The sequence below is a fragment of the Calidris pugnax genome, unplaced genomic scaffold, assembly GCF_001431845.1.
Source record: "Calidris pugnax isolate Ruff unplaced genomic scaffold, ASM143184v1 scaffold294, whole genome shotgun sequence".
Taxonomy (NCBI): domain Eukaryota; kingdom Metazoa; phylum Chordata; class Aves; order Charadriiformes; family Scolopacidae; genus Calidris; species Calidris pugnax.
In genome coordinates this window covers 949723-969179 of record NW_015094505.1, presented here as the reverse complement: position 1 = coordinate 969179, position 19457 = coordinate 949723, and the positions used below count along the sequence as shown (strand labels likewise).

The following is a 19457-nucleotide window of genomic DNA, read 5'->3' as shown; positions in this document are numbered from 1 at the left end:
TTTTTTTTTTTTTTTTTTTTTTTTTTTTTCCTTTTTCCCAAAAGTGTGGCTCCTCAGAGGTGTTTTAAATAGGATGGTAAAAGCCTGAGACAGTATGGATGAGGAGTTGCTTTTGAGAGCTCTTGACGTTATGTTTAATGTTTTAATCAGAGGAATTAACCCATTTGAGTTTCTAGAAGGAATCTGATAAATTTTACAAGCTTAGAAGTTTTCACTTGAACTTCCAACTGTTGCATGAAGAGATTTGGGTTGATTTTTATGAGCATAATGAGTAACAGAACCAGTGGAATTACGTACGTGCAGGATCAGACCAGGGCTAGATCCAGTCTAGTGTGGGTTTACCCATTTTCTGACTGTTTGTGGCTTCTTCCTATTTTCGCTTCTGTTCCTTTTTACCAAGGAGCTCCAGCTTCCTGTTTGCGTTCGGTTTTGCTCTTTTTAATCAGATTATATGCAATGACTCTAGTTATACAATGACTTTCAAATGTTCATTTACATTGCCGGTTTGCTGACAACAAGAGACAAAAATGTTTTTATCGGGGGGGGGGAAAAAAAGCAAGTTCTTTATGCCCTTGAAACTGGTGAATTGTAGCCGGTGGCAGTGCGGATACTTTGAATGAAGAGATTAATGTGTTTACATTTTATGGCACTTATTTGTGAAGGGAAAGGAGCGCTGCCACACCATGTAGGGTAGTGCCATGTCCCTCGCCTGATGTTTGCAGCGTCCTGGGGAGGTGTCCCCTGTGCAGCCACCCAGGTGGGTGACACTTGGGGTCCGGCATCTGCAGCACCCCCAGGCCCTCTGTGCCAGCCCTTCTCCCTGCAGCTAGGGCTGGGAGATGTGTAGGACCCAGCGTAGAGCGTATGGGGAGCTGGGGTTCAAAGCCCACCTGCCAGCACAAGCCAAGGCTTCTCCTGCTTCAGCGGTGGGGAATGGGATGGGGAGCGCCATCCTGAGAAAGCAAAAGATGCCAAAAGAGTTGAGTATGATCTTCTACAGCTCAGCGTTGCTTCCTGTGTAACAGGCTGTTAACTAATGTTCTTGTTGCAGTTTCCTCTTGACACAGTAGCAGATGCCCAGTATGTGCTAGTTAGGCGGCCTCAATTTTCCATTGAACAGATTTTCCAGATTTTTCAGGCTTAGGAAAGCCTCACGGAGGGCCGACAGCTCTGGCTGTGGGGAGAGGTCATGCTGTGCGGAGCACGTGGCCAGGGATTGATGGCGGGGCGGTTTCTGCACCCTACTTCTCAAACAAGCAGTGGGTCTGGAAGCCCACCCTTCCTCCAGCCCCACAGCTCTGGTTGCTGTGGCTGAGCAGTGCCCCAGGTCTGCTGTGCCCTTGAGAGGTGCCTTCCCCAGCGCCACAGCCTGTGTGTGCATGGACAGCCTTCGTTTCCCCAGGGAGATAACCGCCCTGCTGCCTGAACTCCCCAACAACGGGGCTGTCCTTGAGCTGGAGCCGGGCGTGCAGAGCCCTGTTTGCAGAGGTATCGAGGGGCTCGTGGTCATAACTTCCCTTACTGGTGACTAGAGAGGTGTTACCTTTCTCCGACTTGTTAAGAAGAGGCTTTTCTCACGCATCCTGTGGACAGGATGAACCTCAAGTGGGCCCAGGTGAACCTCATGAGGTTCAACAAGAGCAAATGCAAGGTTCTGCACCTGGACTGGAACAATCCTCGCCACCAATGCAAACTAGGGGGTGAGGGATTGGAAAGCAGCCCTGAGGAAAGGGACTTGGGGGTGCTGGTGGACGAGAAGCTGGACATGAGCAGGCAGTGGGCAGCTGCAGCCCAGAAGGCCAATCCCATCCTGGGCTGCATCAAAAGAAGCGTTGCCAGCAGGTCCAGAGAGGGGATTCTGCCACTTTGCTCTGGTGAGACCTCACCTGGAGTATTGTGTGCAGGTCTGGAGCACTCAATATAAGAAGGACATGGACCTGATGGAGAGGGTCCAGAGGAGGGCCACAAGGATGATCAGGGGGATGGAGCACCTCTGCTACGAGGACAGGCTGAGGGAGCTGGGGTTGTTCAGCCTGGAGAAGAGGAGGCTCCGGGGAGACCTAATAGCCCCTTCCAGTACCTGAAGGGAGCCTACAGGAAGGCTGGGGAGAACCTGTTTACAAAGGCCTGCAGTGACAGGACGAGGGGCAATGGCTTCAAGCTGGAGGGGAACAGATTTAGACTGGAGATGAGGAGAGGGTTCTTCACTGTGAGGGTGGTGGAGCACTGGAACAGGTTGCCCAGGGAGGTGGTTGAGGCCCCATCCCTGGAGATATTCAAGGAGAGGCTCGACGAGGCCCTGGGCAACCTGGTCTAGTTGGGGGGGTCCCTGCTGACTGCGGGGAGGTCGGACTAGATGACCTTTGGAGGGCCCTTCTGGCCTGGGCAATTCTATGATTCTATGATCTTTGTGTGCGCAGCCGCTGTTTCCCTCCGACAGCTGTTGGACACTGACCCTCTCTCCTGCCCAGGGCTTGATGGCTACTTAGTGCTCTTCTCATCTTTTCACGCCCGGCATTAGGAGAACATCTGTGTTGCTTTATTGGAGACCGGATATAGAATGCTTGCAGCTAATAAGTTTTCCAGTTGCCTTGCAGCCACCCAGGGCTTTGTTCAGAGGTTGCTTATCTGCATCCATTGTGTAGTGCTGTTCCTTGGGTTTTTTCTCACAGCCCTCTTTAAGCCTGAACAATGCCTTCCTACAGGAACCTCTGATAACCCGGCGTACAATGGTTTCACCTCGCTGGTCAGGTCATGCACAGTGTCTATATGCTTACTGCAGCTCCTTTCTTGGGTTGTTTTTTTTTTTTTTTCATTTCTCAATCTCATCTAGCGCTCCGGCCTGTATTGCAGTGGTGAGAGCAGTAATGCTTCCCCACGCTGCCTCCCTCCGTGCGGGCTGTTTGACAGGTGGATGTGTGCTACCTGTAAGCTTGTGAAGAACACACAGAACTTTGGAAGGTAACGGGAGGATGGGGCTTCCCTGATGCTGGGGTGGGGTTCACCAGGGCACACGCTCTGCAGGAGCATCCTTGTGGTTTGGGGGTGATTGGGTTCTGAAGTACCCAGTCTGGGTTAGGTTGCAAGTGCAGGGCTGGATCTTGCTGGGGTTCTTCGAAGGAGGGTTGCACATTGGTAGGCAGCAGAAGGAACCTTTCTCAAGCAGATTGATATGAAACTTAAAAATAGTTCCTTGTGAGAAGCTGTTCACAGATTTGAATTGGATGCCAAAAGAGCTCTCGCTCCCTCCTCGCGCCTCCCCCCTCATTATTCTGGAAGAAGAGCGTTGTCTGAATTAGACTGTGTGAATGGAAGGGCAAGCTGCTCTGCTGGGTGGAGGGCAGTCTGGAGGTGTGAGAGCTGGCCCCACCGCTGGGCCACCCCCCTTCCAGAAGTGACCTCAAGGGCTTGCTGGTCAGCTCTATGGTAGCTCCTGGGCAGGTCCCACAGTACTTCGGAGACGTTTTGAGCAAGGGAGAGGAGTGGACTGCCATTACAGTAGAGCCAGATGGCCTCGGGCTTTGTTCTTTGCCCCTTCTCTGGGCTTGGTGTGCCCTGTCCCGTGCTTAGTGGGTGCTCTTGGCAAGGGTCAGGGCACAGTTTGCTGGCTGGTGGCAGCTCCTACAAAGGCTTGTCCTGGCGCTGGGGTGGGCCGTCTGCAGGCCTTCATCCAGTCATTAACCTTCCTATTCAGGCTGGATCAGGCAGGCATGCTATGAGCCTTTCTACTTTTAATTCCCTGGCCAGCAAATCATTAGTTGTGTTCTTCAGTTTCTAAAGATGTCAGGAAGGGGGGAAAAACCCGCTTGCTTTGGTCACTGGAAACACTGATTAAGCAGTAAGCTGGGAGATGGGTGTTAGGAGATAGTGACGTATTATATAAAAATATGCAGGTAATGCACTCCAGGTGCTCACAGAGGCTTTGATTTATGCTGCTCACAGTTTGGATATCTGCACTATGGACTCGTGGTTTAAAAAAAAGTTACAAGCCCAGCTTTTTGGGGTGTGGTGGTGGTGTTTGGTTTGCTTATTTAATTTGCTTTATGAATGTAGATGTTTCCATATGCAAGTCAAAGTTTTGAAGAGCGTTTTGAAAGACAGAAAATAGCATGGTGAAAATTTCAGGGGTATGAATTTTGGCTTTGGGAGATCTAATTTAAAAACTTTAAGCTACTGTGTGTTTCAAAGCACTATATATATATTAAAAAAAAAAGTGAGTTGTCTGTGAACAGGCATAAAATCAGGAGTTTCTAACAGTACAGTTTTGTCTAAATTGTCTGTTTTCTAAAAGAAATGTTATTATGTGGTAATAGTATTCAAAGTCCCAAAGTCTAAAAAGTTTACTGTGCTTGGGCAGTAAACGTACCATATCTTGGTGAAGCTGTTTCACCTGAGGCTGTTCCTTGTAGTTTTCACGCTAATTTGTATCTGGTTTATGCTGACTTCACTGCAATTATTTCTGACTGTTACTGGTTTGCAGTTGTATCAATTTTTAAAACATTTAAATAGACTCCAAACTAGGAAACAACTAAAAACACTCACTAAACTTAGCATATGGCTACACTCTTATAGAGGAAGAAGAAAGCAAACAAAACCATAGAGATATTTTTGGAGAATCTCTGACTGTGTGTCTCAGCTCAGTGTAATGGAGATGCAAATAAACCAGATGAACAGCGTTGAGCCAAGTCTCTTTTGTGAGAAACCTTTACTTTCCATTGGTCATGAAGGCACTTAACTGCGTAGCGACAGCATTTAGTGATGAGAAGTAGATTTGCAGCAGCTTTCTGTGTCGTCTTGGATGCTCTTGAGTCTTAGGGCACATCATAAGTGCTTTTTATAACACATAAAAGTAGGGAAAAATGTATTTAGACTTACTTATAAGAACTGTTTCTATTGTAATTCTCTTAAAGTAGAGTGGTACTTCAAGAAGAATAGGAGAGCTGAAATGGAAAAACAATATTTAGGTCTGATCCCTTCTCGTGTATGGGTTACAAGCAGCTCTGTGTTTTTGCAGTGTAATGTAGTTGGCACACAAGCTGTGTGTACTCTCTGCAGTGTCTCCAGAAGGTTTTGGCGTAGCTGTGGGATGGAGACTGCTGACAGAGAAGCTCACCTGGCAGTGCCTGTGGCTGAGCATCTCCTGATCCTGTCCCGGTGTCTGGACTGCAGATGCTCTCTGTTGGGGTCAGGTTGGTTACTTGGGTGGCGTGTGACACACACACACCCTGGGCATGTTGAACTTTCCAGGGGAAGATACACCTTGCTGCTATAAAGTGCCTAACTGATCTTTCTGTAGGACAGAGGTCTGTGCCGAGCGTGTTAAACTCCCTGAAAGGAGGGTGTAGCCAGGGGGGGTCGGTCTTATCTCCCAAGGAACAGGCCATGGGACAAGAGGAAACGGCCTCAAGTTGTGCCAGGGGAGGTTCAGATTGGATATTGGGAACAATTTTGACACAGAAAGGGTTATGAAGCCTTGGAATGGGCTGCCCAGGGCAGTGGTTGAGGCACCATCCCTGGAGGGATTTAACAGCTGCGTTGACATAGTGCTTAGAGACATGGGTTAGTGATGGGCTTTTTTATCAGAGTTAGGTTGGTGGTTGGACGGGATGATCTTAAAGGTCCCTTCCAACCCAGACAATTCTATGATTCTGTGCTTGATTTATGTAGCATTATCCATAGGTTTTCTTTGATGTCCCAGCAGTTTCACTTCATTTAACTGTGACTTTTTGAACAGTTGAACTGTGACAGATGAGCACTGGTGAATCTTGCTATCGTGGTTTAAAAGGTTGCTGGTTTAAAAGGTTGCTCCCCCAAGCTGTCCCTTGGCTTCTCCGTTGCAGATTACTGCCCATGCAGCAGGGTTAGCTGGAGGACAGAGGGCCATAGATGCTGAATGTGAAGTCCAGCATCTGAGCTGAAATTCCCTTGGTCCTGGCTCTGTGTTGAGGTGCTGGGTGATGAACGCATGTAACTGGAAACAGACTGGTGTTACCTGGTGACTCTGCTGCGGGGACAGCAACAGGCAGCAAGGGGTGGGAAAGTCCTATTCATTCCAGCTCTTTGCAAAGATGTAAGGCAGAGTCCTTGGCAGGAACTCCTTGTCTATACTTAAAAGCAAGCAGATGATTTTTGAGGTGTGTTGTGGAAGGAGATGGGATTGGGCCTGTCCTCATCTTCATTAGGTCCTTCTGGTGTTGTTCAGGGGTAACATGGCAAGAAAGACAGGATGGCATAGGTTTCCTGGTGCATAGTCTTGTTTTGGTGCCATTCTGGAGATGTGCTCCCTTATTAGCTCATTTCTGGAAGAGTGGAGGAAGCCCTGGGAGTACTGTGCACCTCTGATGGAAACCATGAGAGGTGAGACCCATCCCAGCATTGAGGGCTCCTTGGGGACTCCTGGAGATATGAGCTGGAGGGGCCACATTGTTAGTCAGTGCAGGGTTGCTGTCATCAGTACAGAGGTGGATGTTAAGATCCTGTGTGAAAGCTTGCAAGGAGTTGTCAGGAACAGAAATGCCCTCCAAAGCTCTCAGTATGACATTTGTAGTAGTGCAATACTTGGAGTTCACATTTTCTTAATGGATTAGGCTTGGGCATCTTCCTCCTGAAAGTGCTGGTCCTTCATATGCCAGATTGATCTACCAAACAGACCTCAGACTCCTACTCATGTGGAGAGTGGATGTTAGATGAATTTGGGTATTTGCTTTGCAGTGGGTCCCTGGCAAATTTAAGCATCTGTGTTGGTTTCCCTGTGTTACACCAGCCTGGTCAACGTGGAAACATTCATCAACTAATATCAGTAACAGTGCAAGTCACTTCTGAACGCTTTTCTTCATGTCCGCCATGACTTCCTGTAGGGAGGAGCATGTCTCTTCCCACCATCCTCTCCCACCTCTGGTAGACCTCTTGCATTGTCACACATCCGACCCCTTTGATGGCACAAGGTGAGGTGACTCTTCCCCTGCCCGGTGGGTGCCATTGCCAGAGCCAGGCCTGGGAGTGAGAGTCTTTTTGCCCATGGGGTGGCTTTGGCCTGGTGAGTATCAAAGCATCGGTGGGGTGGGGACCCTGGTGGGTCTTTAACACTCACCTTGTGCTGGAAGGTGAATTCATTGGGACTGTTCCGCCCTCCTGTGGGTACCCATAAGCAGAGTGTCTTGGCAGCCCTCCTGGAGTGCCCGAGGGGTGGGCAGTCCCTGCTGGGGTGAGGCTGGGGTTTGACTCATCAGGGGACACTGAAAGGATCTTCTGCTGTGGCAGTGCGCGGTCACGGGGTAGCACCAGGTCCAGCCTTGTGTTTGTAGAAATGTCCTCTAAAGGTCTTCTGTTTCTGAACCTGGAGAGCCCTGTCTGTGACCCAGACCTCCTGACCCTGTGTGTCTCTGGAGGGCTTGCCTGCAAGGGGGCAGAAGCCTCTGCTGTTCCCTGCTGTTTGGGGGTGGTGTCTCACGTGTGGTGTCCCTGGGTTGGGTTGAGGAGGCTGGCAGAGGTGTAGGTGCAGGCTGGCACGTCGGGAGGCACTCTTGGTGCAAGGGGCAGGCATGGCACCACTCTCTTCTTCTCTTTCTTCCTGCAGCTAACAAATTAATTCATTACAGCTCTTCCTTGGGCCTCAGACTGGGGTGCGTTTTCCCCATGAACGTGCTGGAAAGCAGGGCAGTGGCTACAGATTTGTCCTGAGACTGCATTTTGGAGGCCAGCCTCTCGGCGGAGGCAGGCCAAGCAAATCCAGCAGCGGCGTTTTCCTGCCGGCCTCTCCTCCCCTCTCCTCTCCCCTCCGGCCTCTGCTCCTGCCTCCAGCTCGCACGGCCCCGGCCGTCGCCGTGAGCAAACCACCGTCCCCAAAGGAGAAGGCCAGCAGCCTTGACTGTGTTAAAGTCAGCCACGAGTAACCTCGATGTTCTGGTGGGGAAGATGATGGTAAAGTGCTGACTGCTGCTCGCACTTGCCTAAAAAAGCAGAAGAGAAATTCTTTTGGAATGCGCCTCTAAACCCTTCTGAGCTGCTGAGTGTTCTTAAGCAGATACAATTTGAAACCTTTTATGGGCATATTGCAGCCTTGCACGGGCCATGGCATGCCATCTCCTGCTCCTCAGGCTTACTTGCCTTTTTTCAGGGCAAAGCCCTCCGGACTGAGGTTCCAGTGCTGCAAAGTACTTAAGCCTGATTTTAAGCACTGTAGAATTCCAGGTGGGCAGCAAAGAGCTCCTTGGCGCTGACGTGAGCTGTTGCTCAGGTTTTGGGAGAGGAAAACGGTCCTCAGCCATTCTCCGAAGAGGGAGAACCACCTGTGGCCATCTCCTCTGCCACCTTTGGCCTTCCAGTTTGGGGGAGTTTCTTGGTGTGTGCTCAGCACCCGTACCTGGAGCTGGCAACCCGTGTGGATCTGCGGGCACAAGCTCTGTGCCCGGACCCAGGGTGGGTGCAGGGGGTGCTCTGCCAGCCCCGGGGCTTTCCTCTGTGCCGAAGGAGGGAGATGGGGCGCAGAAGCCCAGCTAGCAAGCTGTGGCACCTCCTGCCTTTATTCTTGCATGGCTGAGAGTCAGGTTGGCTGGGCAGGGTTATTTGTTGGTACAGTAAGCTCTGGCACCTCAACAGGCGCTGTGCTGCAAGCCCTGGCACTGCCAGGTCCGTGTGGGGAAGGAGCTTCAAGCTTTCCATCTTCCATCCCTGATCTATAGTGGTAGCTAACACTGGGATTCAGATAGACACCCCAAACCTGCAACTTCCTGTCCCCGGGGAGAGTCTGGAGCAGAGAGGATCCCTGTAAGCATGGGGGTCACGCTTGGCCGTGGTGTCCTGTCTTGCTGCTGTGTCAGTGAAGCTACCTAGTTACTTTTCTTGCTCCGTGATGGCATTAGCCCAGTGAAGCAAGCTGAGGGAAAGGGGATGGAAGATGCCTTTGAGGAGAGTGACTCTGAGCGACCATGTGGAGTGGATGGAGTTGAGCAGCGTAGCACCAGCTTGATCTAATCCCTTTGCTGACAATAGCTTTCTGCCACTTGGTTCACCAAGCTGAAGGAGGGTGCAGTAACAGGCATTTAAGTAATTGAGCTGTTTGGAGGCTTTTAAAACAAATACAAACAAGATGTGCCAGGCTTTCTGGAGAGCCCATCATCTGACATCTCCCACTGAGCATTTAAATAAGTGGTTAGATTTCCAAGTGAGGAGCTGAGCTCTTTGAAAATCTGTCCCAATAATATAGTTATGCTGGTATTAAAATAAATGCTTTGAGGCATTTGGGTGAATGTTGCCCCATGCAGGTGCAGCTTATTGCTGCTGTTTTACTGTTGTTCATAAAACAGCAGAGAACCAGGCACTGACCCCCTTCTTTGCCCCGTGTGGCCTCTCATGCCACGTCTGATGATGGTCTTTTGATTAGAGGACAGGCCAAGGATTTGGGAAGCTGGCTTTCCAAAGCCTTCCGATGACACAGGCTACTCTAAGGTGTTGTGATGTCAGTCTCTGTGCCTAATTGCGCTTTTTGAGCTCACAAGAGCAGTATAAGGAAAATGTCTTTGAAGACCAAGTGGAGCTGAGCTACTGTAGTAACAAGGCTGTGGGTGTTTTGGACAGATGTCCTCACTGAGAAACCGTTTCAAACCCTGGCTTTTTCTAAATGAATTGCTGTCAAACACGGTTAGCTCTTCCACAAGTTTACCTGTCTAATGTTATGAAAGCCCCCTCTCCTGTAACAGCAGTGAAAACATTAGTTTAACCATAGCTAATGTGTTAGGATAATAAAATCTTTCTGCTGTTCATGCAGTGGAAAGTCCATGACACAGAAGTAACGCTGCTCTCAGCAGCCTTGGTGATTTGCTTCCTGCTCTCTGAACATCTGGTTAGTGTTTGGCCTTGGTTTTGGGTTTCAGTGACGTGGTTACCCAGTGTCCCCACCGTCAGAGGGGAGTTGGAGGCTGTCGATGCTGGAGTGAGGGATTTTTAACCTCTAAGTCTGCTTTTCACAGAATCACGGAATTGTCAGAGTCAGAAGGGACCTCTAGAGACCGTCCAGTCCAACTCCCCTGCCAAAGCAGGGCTGCCCAGAGCACATCACTCAGGAGCATCCAGGCGGGGCTTGAAGATCTCCAGAGAAGGGGACTCCACACCCTCCCTGGGCAGCCTCTGCCAGGGCTCTGCCACCCTCACCCCAAACAAGTTCTTCCTCACATCCCAGTGGAACTTCCCATGGTCCAGCTTGTGCCCGTTGCCCCTCGTCCTGTCCCTGGGAACCACTGGAAAGAGTCCGGCTCCATCCTCCTCCAACCCACCCTTTAGACACTTGTCAGCATTGATAAGGTCTCCCCTCAGCCTTCTCTTCTCCAGGCTCAAGAGCCCCAGCTCTCTCAGCCTTTCCTCATCTGGGAGATGCTCCAAGCCCTCCATCATCTTTGTTGCCCTACGCTGGACTCTCTCCAGCAGTTCCCTGTCTCTCTGGAACTGGGGAGCCCAGCACTGGAGGCAGGATTCCAGTCGTGGCCTCCCCAGTGCAGAGCAGAGGGGGAGAATGACCTCCCTCCACCTCCTGGCCACACTCTTCCCTCCACAGCCCAGGATCCCATTGGCCTCTTGGCCACAAGGGCCCATGGCTGGCTCCTGGATAGTTTACTGTCCACCAGGACCCCCAGATCCTTCTCCTCAGAAGTGCTTTCCAGCAGGTCCATCCCTAACCTGTATTGGTTCCAGCTCCCCTGTCTGGAGGCAGTCCCTGGGGATGGCTCTGTGCTGCTCTCTCCCTGCTTGAGCCGGAGCTGCCCTTCTGCAGCGCCTGCCTTAGAGCTGGGGGGAAGGTGCATGTCCCTAAGGGGGGACAATTGGATTGCTGGGACATGAGTGTATTCAAACCAAGCAATTCCCCGACTCCGTAGTGAAATGTTATGGCAGATGGCCCGCTTACAGCACAGGGTATTATTAGAACCACGATCGGTGCTAATAAGGTCATTGGCGGAGGGGGAGGAGGTTGGTGTCTGACCTTGTTTGAAAGGTGGCAGCCTGTGCTTGGGGGGAGAAGTTTTCTCTCCCTGTGCTGTTTAAAACTATTGTGGCCGCAGGGTGGAGAGGGACCCACCACCCGGCCCAACACCTGCTGTGGGGACACTGGGGACACCACCAGCCCTCACCCTGTGCTGGGGTAGGTGTGTGGAGGGCTGCTAAAAAGCGGAGACAAATTCTGCTTTAATTACCAGTCCCAATAATGGGACCCAGGAGCGGTTTAGCTAGTCCTACAGACCGAGTATGGTGTCACAAGGCAGTGCCCAGTCAGATTCTGGTTAGTGGTGTGCACTGAGTTTTTATCGTGCCTCTGAATGTACTCTGCACTAACAGCACTTGCTTTTAGCTGGTCTCTCCTACACAGGTATCAAGAAAAGCCCCAAAACAACCCCTACGGATAGGAGTGTTGGGATCAGCTGAGTTGTATTAGTGATGCCCACATTTCTGCCCAGCAGTACCCACACCAGGTTCTGATGAGGATTTAAGCCCACTAGCCCAAACTGTGCTGCTTTAACTCTATTTGTCCCTTTACTTCTGCTTTGAGTGAGCAGCTCTGGGGTGCTCTGAGCAGCTCTGGGTGCTTGTTGAGAGAAAACGGCTCCCAGTCAGTGGGGCATGGAGTATCTGGCTGGGGTGGAGGAGATGGCCAGGGGCGGCACAGAGGCAGTGGAGCTGGAGCCAGCCTGCCAGCGAGCGCAGCCGTCATTAGACGGTGTTTTCCTAAGTCCTTCTTATCCGCAGGGGCACGGCTGGTGCAGGGAACAGTCACACGGAGATTAGGTCCTTAAAGAGCCCTGCCGCAACCAGGCAAAGTTTGAAAACAAAACCTCAGCGTGTAATCCCAACCGTGCCGGCCGATCCTGCTGACTGATGTTTCTGCCTCTTGCTGTCAGCTCCTGAAGGATCAGAGCGTGAGTAAAGCTTGCTTTCTCAACGTGAAGTGATGCTTGATCCCGCACAGTGGGTTCCTGCAGCCTTGTGCAGCGTTTGGGCTCTGCTCGCAGGGTCCCTGCCGTGTGGTGCTGCAGGCACCGAGGCACTGGAGGAGTTTGGCAGGAGGCAGCGAGAGCCTCGTTGGGCATTTCAGCCCTTGCAGTAGCGCTGAGTAGCCAGGGCAGTGGGAAGTTGGAAGCCAGACATGTCGATGAACCTTCAAGGAGGGCTTGGAAGGTCATCCAGATATGGCAGAGGTGATGGTTTTCAAGGTCAGCTGTAGGAAGGAAAGTGCTTTCCCTCCCTATGTGAGGGAATCCTGTTTCATAAAACAGTGGATTTCCGAGACAGAGAGTTGTCTCTGGAGGGAATGTCGCTCCGTCCCACATGCTGTAGGGAAGGCCTTAAAGGTGGCCCTGGTGCTTTCTGCAAGAGCCCTCCCAAATCTTGTTCCTGTGGTGCAAGACTTGTGGCCTTATGCCCTGATTCTCCTTTCTGCTCTGTTTCCTCCTCCCCTCTGGGCTTATTTGTCCCTGAGCCCTCCTGCAGCTCCCCCGTCCTCTCCATCCCTGTCGTTAGGTGTGGTGTCTGTGGGGACTGAACAAGGCAACCCGGGATGTCTCTTGCCTTCTGCCTCTCCTGTTGCTTCAGCAGTCATTTTTATTTCTCGGTGCATCTGGTGCGCTTGCAGATGAAGAAGTCAGTCATCAGGGTTACCTCCCCGCAGGCTTTGGCTCCCTGCTGTGTCAGTCCTGCGGCCCGTAAGGCCTCCATGGCGTGCTGGAGCAAGGCAAGCAGGCTGAGTGACCCAGGCACTGGGAGCAGGAGAGCCATCAGGGTTGGTGAAAGCAGGACAGGGATGTCCAAAACCTTCACCCAACTGCAGCTTGGTTGTGAGGACGTGGAGGTAGCCCCAGGGGGGGAGCAGAGTCGGCCCCCCAGGGCACTCTCCTGCGGGATGAAGGAGCTTGGTGATGCAGTAAGGACCCCTGCCACCCGCCACTGTCAGCTCCATCAGCGTCTGCTGGCTGGCATGACGGGACGTGGATTACCCCCCGGCACCAGCACAGCCTCCCTGCTGGCTCCATGTCACACCTCTCCTGGCACCAGAGCCCACTCAAACCACTCCTGCACCACAGCTGGGAGAGCTGAGGCGGGGGAAAAAAAAAAAGTCCCTTGGGGTCTGAGAGGCAAATGGGCAGGATGGCTTTTAGCTGGCCATGCAGAGAGGGGAAGGGCAGGCTTCCTCCCGCCGGGAGGCAGGAGCTCGGGAAGCATCAAGGGCATGGCAGCTGCAGCGCTGCAGCGGCCCGCACACAGCAGCCGGGCTGCGGCCTGCAGGCCCGGCCTTCCCCTGGCCACCTCTGCTGTGTTTAGACTGAAAACTCTGCTGGCTGGGACTGTCTCTTTCTGTGTTTGGGTAGGAATCGGAGCGGGACCCTGAGCCGTAGCGTGGATGAGTATTTATATTCCCACAGCCAGAAATCCCCTGCTGTGGCCTTGTGCGATAAAGCGCAGATTGAATTAAGAGGATTTTCATTGTTGTTCTGTGTTTCTCTGTGTGGCTTTCCTGAACTCTTCAGGTTAACGTAGAATCTTTAGAAGTCTTTCCTCAGAACAGAGCTCACAGTAGCTAGGACAGAAACACCCCTGAAAAAGATTTTTGTTGTCGTTTTGATTGTGCTAATTCTCAGAGAATGATTTTTAAACATCCTTTCAGAGCTTAGCCCAGCCAGAGGAAAAAATGTTAACACTTCCCTTCATATTCTTTCTTTCTTTCTATCAGAGGTACTTGCCTAAAAGCCTGTGCAGGGATTTCCGCCGGGGCCCTATCAGAAACCCATCTATCTGGGTTGAAGCGAATGAGAGCATTTTTTCCAGCCGGGTGTTGGCTGACGTTGTGCTGCATTCCAGACTCGCTAATGACACTGGAGCTTCTTTGCAGCTACTCCTCTCACGTGGCGGAGAGGCTGCAGATGTCCTCAAGAGAGGTCACTCTTCCTTGCAGGAAAAAACCTCTCCTAGCCAGTCTGGAGAGGTATGGGCCCCCTCTTCCCTAAAATCAAATGAGTTTTGTGCATTGCAGCTGACTCATCCTGGCTGTAGCCGATGAGGGCAGTGAAAGGTCTTTTTCTCCTTGCCCTCTTAGGAAGGGATTGTGTTGTGTCTGAAGTGACAGAAGCAGAATGTATGAGGTCAGGTATCTGCCTGCCTAAGGAAGTCATGTCGTCGAGGTTGCTTTCTAGTAGAAAACAGCCTTTAAAAGCTAATCCGTGCATTCCTCCTCATCTGCAAAAGGTTGAGGGTGGGTGGTGTGCACTGCACCCGGGACGAGGATAGGAGAGTGGATGATGAGGGCAGGAGTTTGGGGAGTGGAGCAGTAACATGGAAAGGGCAGAAAAGAGCCCACAGTAATTTGCTCAGTTTGCTTTTTGTGACCGAAGCCTGAAAAAGCAAGTGTGCCCACATTTATGTGCTTTAGTTGCTTCTGCCTCCCCCAGCTTTTCTGTTGTGCTCTCAAACCTAAATAAGCAAATCTGGCAGTTATTAAAAAAAAAAAAACCCACCAAGTTCCAAAAAGCCAAGCAAATGAAAGGCAAGCCCTGATCAGTTCCATTCCTGTCGGTCTGCGGGGACAGACGGACAGACACGCGTGCACACACACACGACACATTCCTTTCTTAGCTCTTCTGGCGCTCACACCAGTGCCGCTCAGAGGAGAATTTAGGTCAGGATTGTTGGCAGGGCAAAAGTTGCATCCCTCAGGAGAAAGTGGATACACCCACCCGAGAAGGCCCTACAAACTTTTCAGTGTCCTGTCCTACAGCTCTTGTTACAGGAGAGGGGACAGATCTCATCTGTGGCTGCAGCTCCATGTGAAATTAACCTTTCAGCCTCTGGAACCGTGGTTTCTACAAAATACGTTATCAGTTAATCCCCCCCTTCCTGGTGCTGTGCGAAGAAAACGGGCTGCTCTCACTTGCTGGTGGGGTCTTTGGGCTGTACCTGACCCTAGTGACTCTGAATCCTGGATTTATAGTGCCAGGGTTTGGTCCTTGGCTGGGCTCAGAGATCAGCTTTGGCTGGGGGAGGTTGGGGAGTGTGAATCCGCACAGGCCCTCGTGAGACTAGATAACAGACTGCGGGAACCAGGGGCCCGTGAGGAGTCTTGTAATTAGGACAGGTTGAAGCTTTGCTCTGGCTGAGGCTGTTTTAATAAATCCATCGTAAATTAACAGGTTTTCAGGTTTCAGAATTTGGCCTCCTGTCCCTTAAGGCTGGCTGCCTGCATTGTACTTCTGTGAACCGCAGCTAAACGTGTCCCACTGCTTGCTGCTTTAGCCCAGAACTGTGTTATTGCAAAATTTCCCCGTTGCCCATAGAGATGGCAGTGCATTATCTTTGGCGTTGTGAGCCCTTCGTGTTTACTTCCATGCATGAAGGCTTGCTGTGCTGCCCTGTGGGCTCAGCTCCTCACAAGCATTTACACTGCCTTAACCTCCCTTTCGCTTGAGGTGGTAGCAAAGATCGGTCACATATCTGCTTTCTAGTGCCAGGCGCTTCTTAAACAGCACTTCTAAAGGTGTTTTCTTAAAAGAAAAATCCCCTCTGTGACTTAAATGTGCATACGTTACTGGCTGTAATAAACAGCACGCTAAAATAAATCACTCTGCAAAAGCTAACTGAGGTGGAATATTTGCCTAAGGCAAGGCAGGATTTCTTTTTGTTTGGTGGGGTTTTTTTCTTCTTTCTTTTTTTTTCCCTTCCTTTTTCTTCAAGCCTTGCTGCCTCCTAGCTGAAGGAGGGCCGTGATTCAATGTCACTTGGCCTGGATGCCCTCCTTGGAAGCCAGGGCCTGGGTGAGATGTGTGGTCCTTGCCTGCTGTGCTTACCAGATTGCAAGAGCTCTCTTGGAGGTGCTTTTTGTATCTGCACCCCTAATGCTTTGACCAGCAACAAGTTCATGATACCTTGGGTGTGAAATCTGAGGCCTGACACGGACCAGAAGAATTTGCAGTTTTTTGCTTGGAGATGAGTGAGGGCACGTGGAGTTGGTGGCACACAGTCCCGGAATGGTTTGGGTTGGAAGGGACCTTTAAAGGGCATCTAGTCTGGGTTGGACTAGATGCAATGAGCTGGGACATCTTCAACAAGATCAGGTTGTTCTGTCCAACCTGACCTTGAACCCTTCCAGGGATGGAGCATCAACCATCTCTCTGGGCAACCTGGGCCAGTGTTTCATCATCCTCATTGTGAAAAATTTCTCCCTTATATCTAGTTTAGATCTTCTCTCAGCCCTTCTCCTGGTAGTCTGGTAGCTTCTCTGCTAAGCTGGAGCAATGGGGAGGTGGGGTGCTGGCTGAAACAGGAGCACAAGCACAAAGCTTGGTCTCTAGTGAACCTGACTTTGGTGAACCAGAGAGCCACCGCTGTGGGAGAAGGTGGCTTCAGTGTGCAGCAGGGAAGGGATGGACAGGCAGCGGTGAAGGGAGCCAAGCAGCGGGACAGAGAAAAGTGGAAGTAGGAGACAAGCTGGAGAGGACATGGACCTGATGGAGAGGTTCCAGAGGAGGGCCACAAGGATGATCAGGGGGATGGAGCACCTCTGCTACGAGGACAGGCTGAGGGAGCTGGGGTTGTTCAGCCTGGAGAAGAGGAGGCTCCAAGGAGACCTAATGGCAGCCTTCCAGTACCTGAAGGGAGCCTACAGGAAGGCTGGGGAGAGCCTGTTTAGAAAGGCCTGCAGTGACAGGACGAGGGGCAATGGCTTCAAGCTGGAGGGGAACAGATTTAGACTGGAGATGAGGAGAGGGTTCTTCACTGTGAGGGTGGTGGAGCACTGGAACAGGTTGCCCAGGGAGGTGGTTGAGGCCCTTTCCCTGGAGATATTCAAGGAGAGGCTCGACGAGGCCCTGGGCAACCTGGTCTAGTTGGGGGTGTCCCTGCTGACTGCGGGGGGGTTGGACTAGATGGCCTTTGGAGGTCCCTTCCAGCCTGGGCAACTCTATGACTCTATGAGAGACATCAGTGGGCTGGGCATCAGGGGGAGCTGGCTTTGCTCTCTGCTGTTGGGCAGGTCTCAGCTAAGAGCAGAAAGGTCTTCTGTCCCTTGGAGCATCAGACCCCGGGCTCTGACAGACGTCTGGGAGCAAACCTTGCGGAGACAACCGAGGGCATCATCTTCCTGTATGGCTGCATCTGCCTGCTCCCCTGCAGTCACCTCCTCTGGTGGCTCAAGCTAATGCAGAGAGGGACCGTCCTGTCCTCTTCTGGCAGATCTTGGTGTTTCCAGCCGAAGGGTGGACAGGCAGGGTGGCGGTGCCATGGTGTGCCCCAGCAGGAGTCATGGGTGCGTGTAGCAGAGCCCGGCCAGCGTCCTTCCCTGTGGGCCGTGCTGCTGAGTTACGCCCTGGCAGCCCCTCAGTGGTTGGGGCTGAAGCACATCCTGCAGAGTTATTTTTTCCAGACTGAAGATTCTCCCTGGGAATTGTCAGGTCAGCCCAGATGGAATTAATTTTATTTTTTTTTTAATTTTTTCATTATTTTTTGAAAACCAGGAATCTGTTTGTGCCCATTAAGCTGTTGCTTTCTGAGCAAAGCAACAACACAAACAAAATTGGTCTAATCCTCAGTTGGTAAATAGTTATATTCTGCCAAGTTCTTAAAAAAAAAAAAACAAAACCAAAAAAAGCCCTCTAACAACCCAAATCCAGCCACCCACCAATGTTTTTATTTGCAGCTTCATTTGCTTTCCAAAACACAGAGCAAATGAGGTTTTCTGGGCATGGCTTTACCCTCTGCAGGATGGGAGGGAGGGGTTTGGGTCAGACACTTGGTTATCAATCTCTGCGCTTCCCTGTTTGCCTTCTCCCTTGTGTAAACTCAAGGAGCGAGGCTGCCGGAGGTGGTCACGCACCCGCTATTTGCATTCACGAACACAGTGCTTTAACATTTATTCTCCTGGGCTTTAATGTACTTTGCTTGGCTCTGGCTCGGAGCGGTTCGCCTGCTGCAGTTGTAATATTCAGCAGACACTGTAGGTAGAGGAAGGTCAGAAGCATCAACTTTCCGTATGACCTTGACAGATTCAATCAGTCGGTGAAAGTTGTAGAATTGGATTATGGGATTTGCAAGGAAAAAGTGGTTTAAGGGAGAAGAGAAACTACACTTGGTATTTTCAAAAGCTGGCCTGGTCTAAGAGCAGTCACAAGGGACAGAACTGAGGGAGAGGAAAGGTGGAAGACATCTTAGGAGTTTTATTTTGTTTGTTTTTCTGTGGGGTTTTGCTAATACAGTACTTGTGCAATATTGTTTCAGAGGCTGGCGTGGGGTTTTTTTGGTAATTTATTACAGAAGAAAAATCAATGGCGTGCCGGTGTTTCTGTCTTCCAGGTAGAATTGATTTCTTTACTTTCAAATAGTCCCACACTGAAACGCTCCCTCTCAGGAGTATTACTGTTGGCAGGATGTCACCTGCTTCTCCTCCTACTCTAAAGACATGCAGTGATCCCAGGGCTAAACGTGCCTCTAAAGGTGCTCTCTTTACCGGGCGCTAAATGCCTGCCTTCCTAATTGTTATCGATCAGTTGCTTGAGCAGGTCTGTGGCCAGGGATGGCCGTAAAAGCTTATTTTGCTTGGAGAGAGGCTGTATTTGATACCGTATTAAAGAAACTTATTTTATTGTGCTTTCTGCATTCCTGAACCTTGGAGAGTAGCAGAATAATACTTGGAAGGCATTAAAAATGATCAGTTCAGAACTCTTAAATTGATGATACTTCTATTCTGCTTTAACCTCGTTTCAGATGTGTGGTGGTAATAGACTGATACGGTTCACAAAACGTAGCTTAATCAAAATGTATCAGCAGACACAAAAGAAAGGAGCTCGATGAAGTCTTTATTTCTGTCTTTTGTGGAATGAGATTGCAGTTCATTGCAAATAGTAATCTCTCAGATAAACATGTTTTTCTGCTCTGTAGCTCTGCAGCTCATAAAAAGCATACTTTGATAGCGCTGTACTCTTTTAATATATATTTCTTGGACCGTGGTAAACACTGTCCGTTGCTTGGAACAAGCAAAAATGTTCCACAAACCAAAAACGTTAAAATCAATACATGTTTTTCATTGAGCATAACAGAGCATACCATTGGCCTGAATGAAGAGAGCTTGGCAGGAGAACAGAGCTGGAAAGAGTTGTCAAGATGTAAAAATATAATGAAGGAGCTACAGGGCTTTTCCCCAACAAAATAACTGCTCCGAGTTTGTAAGAACCTTCAAGTACAACAAAACAGCTTAAAATGAAAATCCTGCGTGAAAGCAGGACAGCCGTGACCTCTTTGTTGCTGTCCTGGGGAAATTCAGCAGAACATTGCTGTATTCAGCACTGTGCAAAAAAGTAAAACTTCACTCACAGCGGCTCTTGGCTCCCCTAATTGCCAGGTGAATGAGGATTTGGGAGTTTTGGACCCATGGCTGTGGCTGCTTAGAGTCTACCAGAATTCGGTAGTTTCATGCTCTCCCCCCTCCCTCCCCC

General features: G+C 50.6%; 1 protein-coding gene across 8 annotated transcripts in view; it reads left to right on the top strand.

Annotated features, from left to right (window-relative positions):
• The window catches only part of MBNL3 (muscleblind-like splicing regulator 3), a 64981-nt gene that overhangs the window by 2098 nt on the left and 43426 nt on the right, over positions 1-19457 (top strand). Inside the window, exon 1 of one of the 8 annotated variants that reach the window (XM_014963104.1) lies at positions 11772-11903. The exons of the other annotated variants lie outside the window; for them this stretch is intronic. The gene's annotated coding sequence lies outside the window, so the exon portion shown is untranslated. Of the gene's footprint in view, positions 1-11771; positions 11904-19457 lie in introns of those variants that run through there. 8 annotated transcript variants of the gene reach the window in all.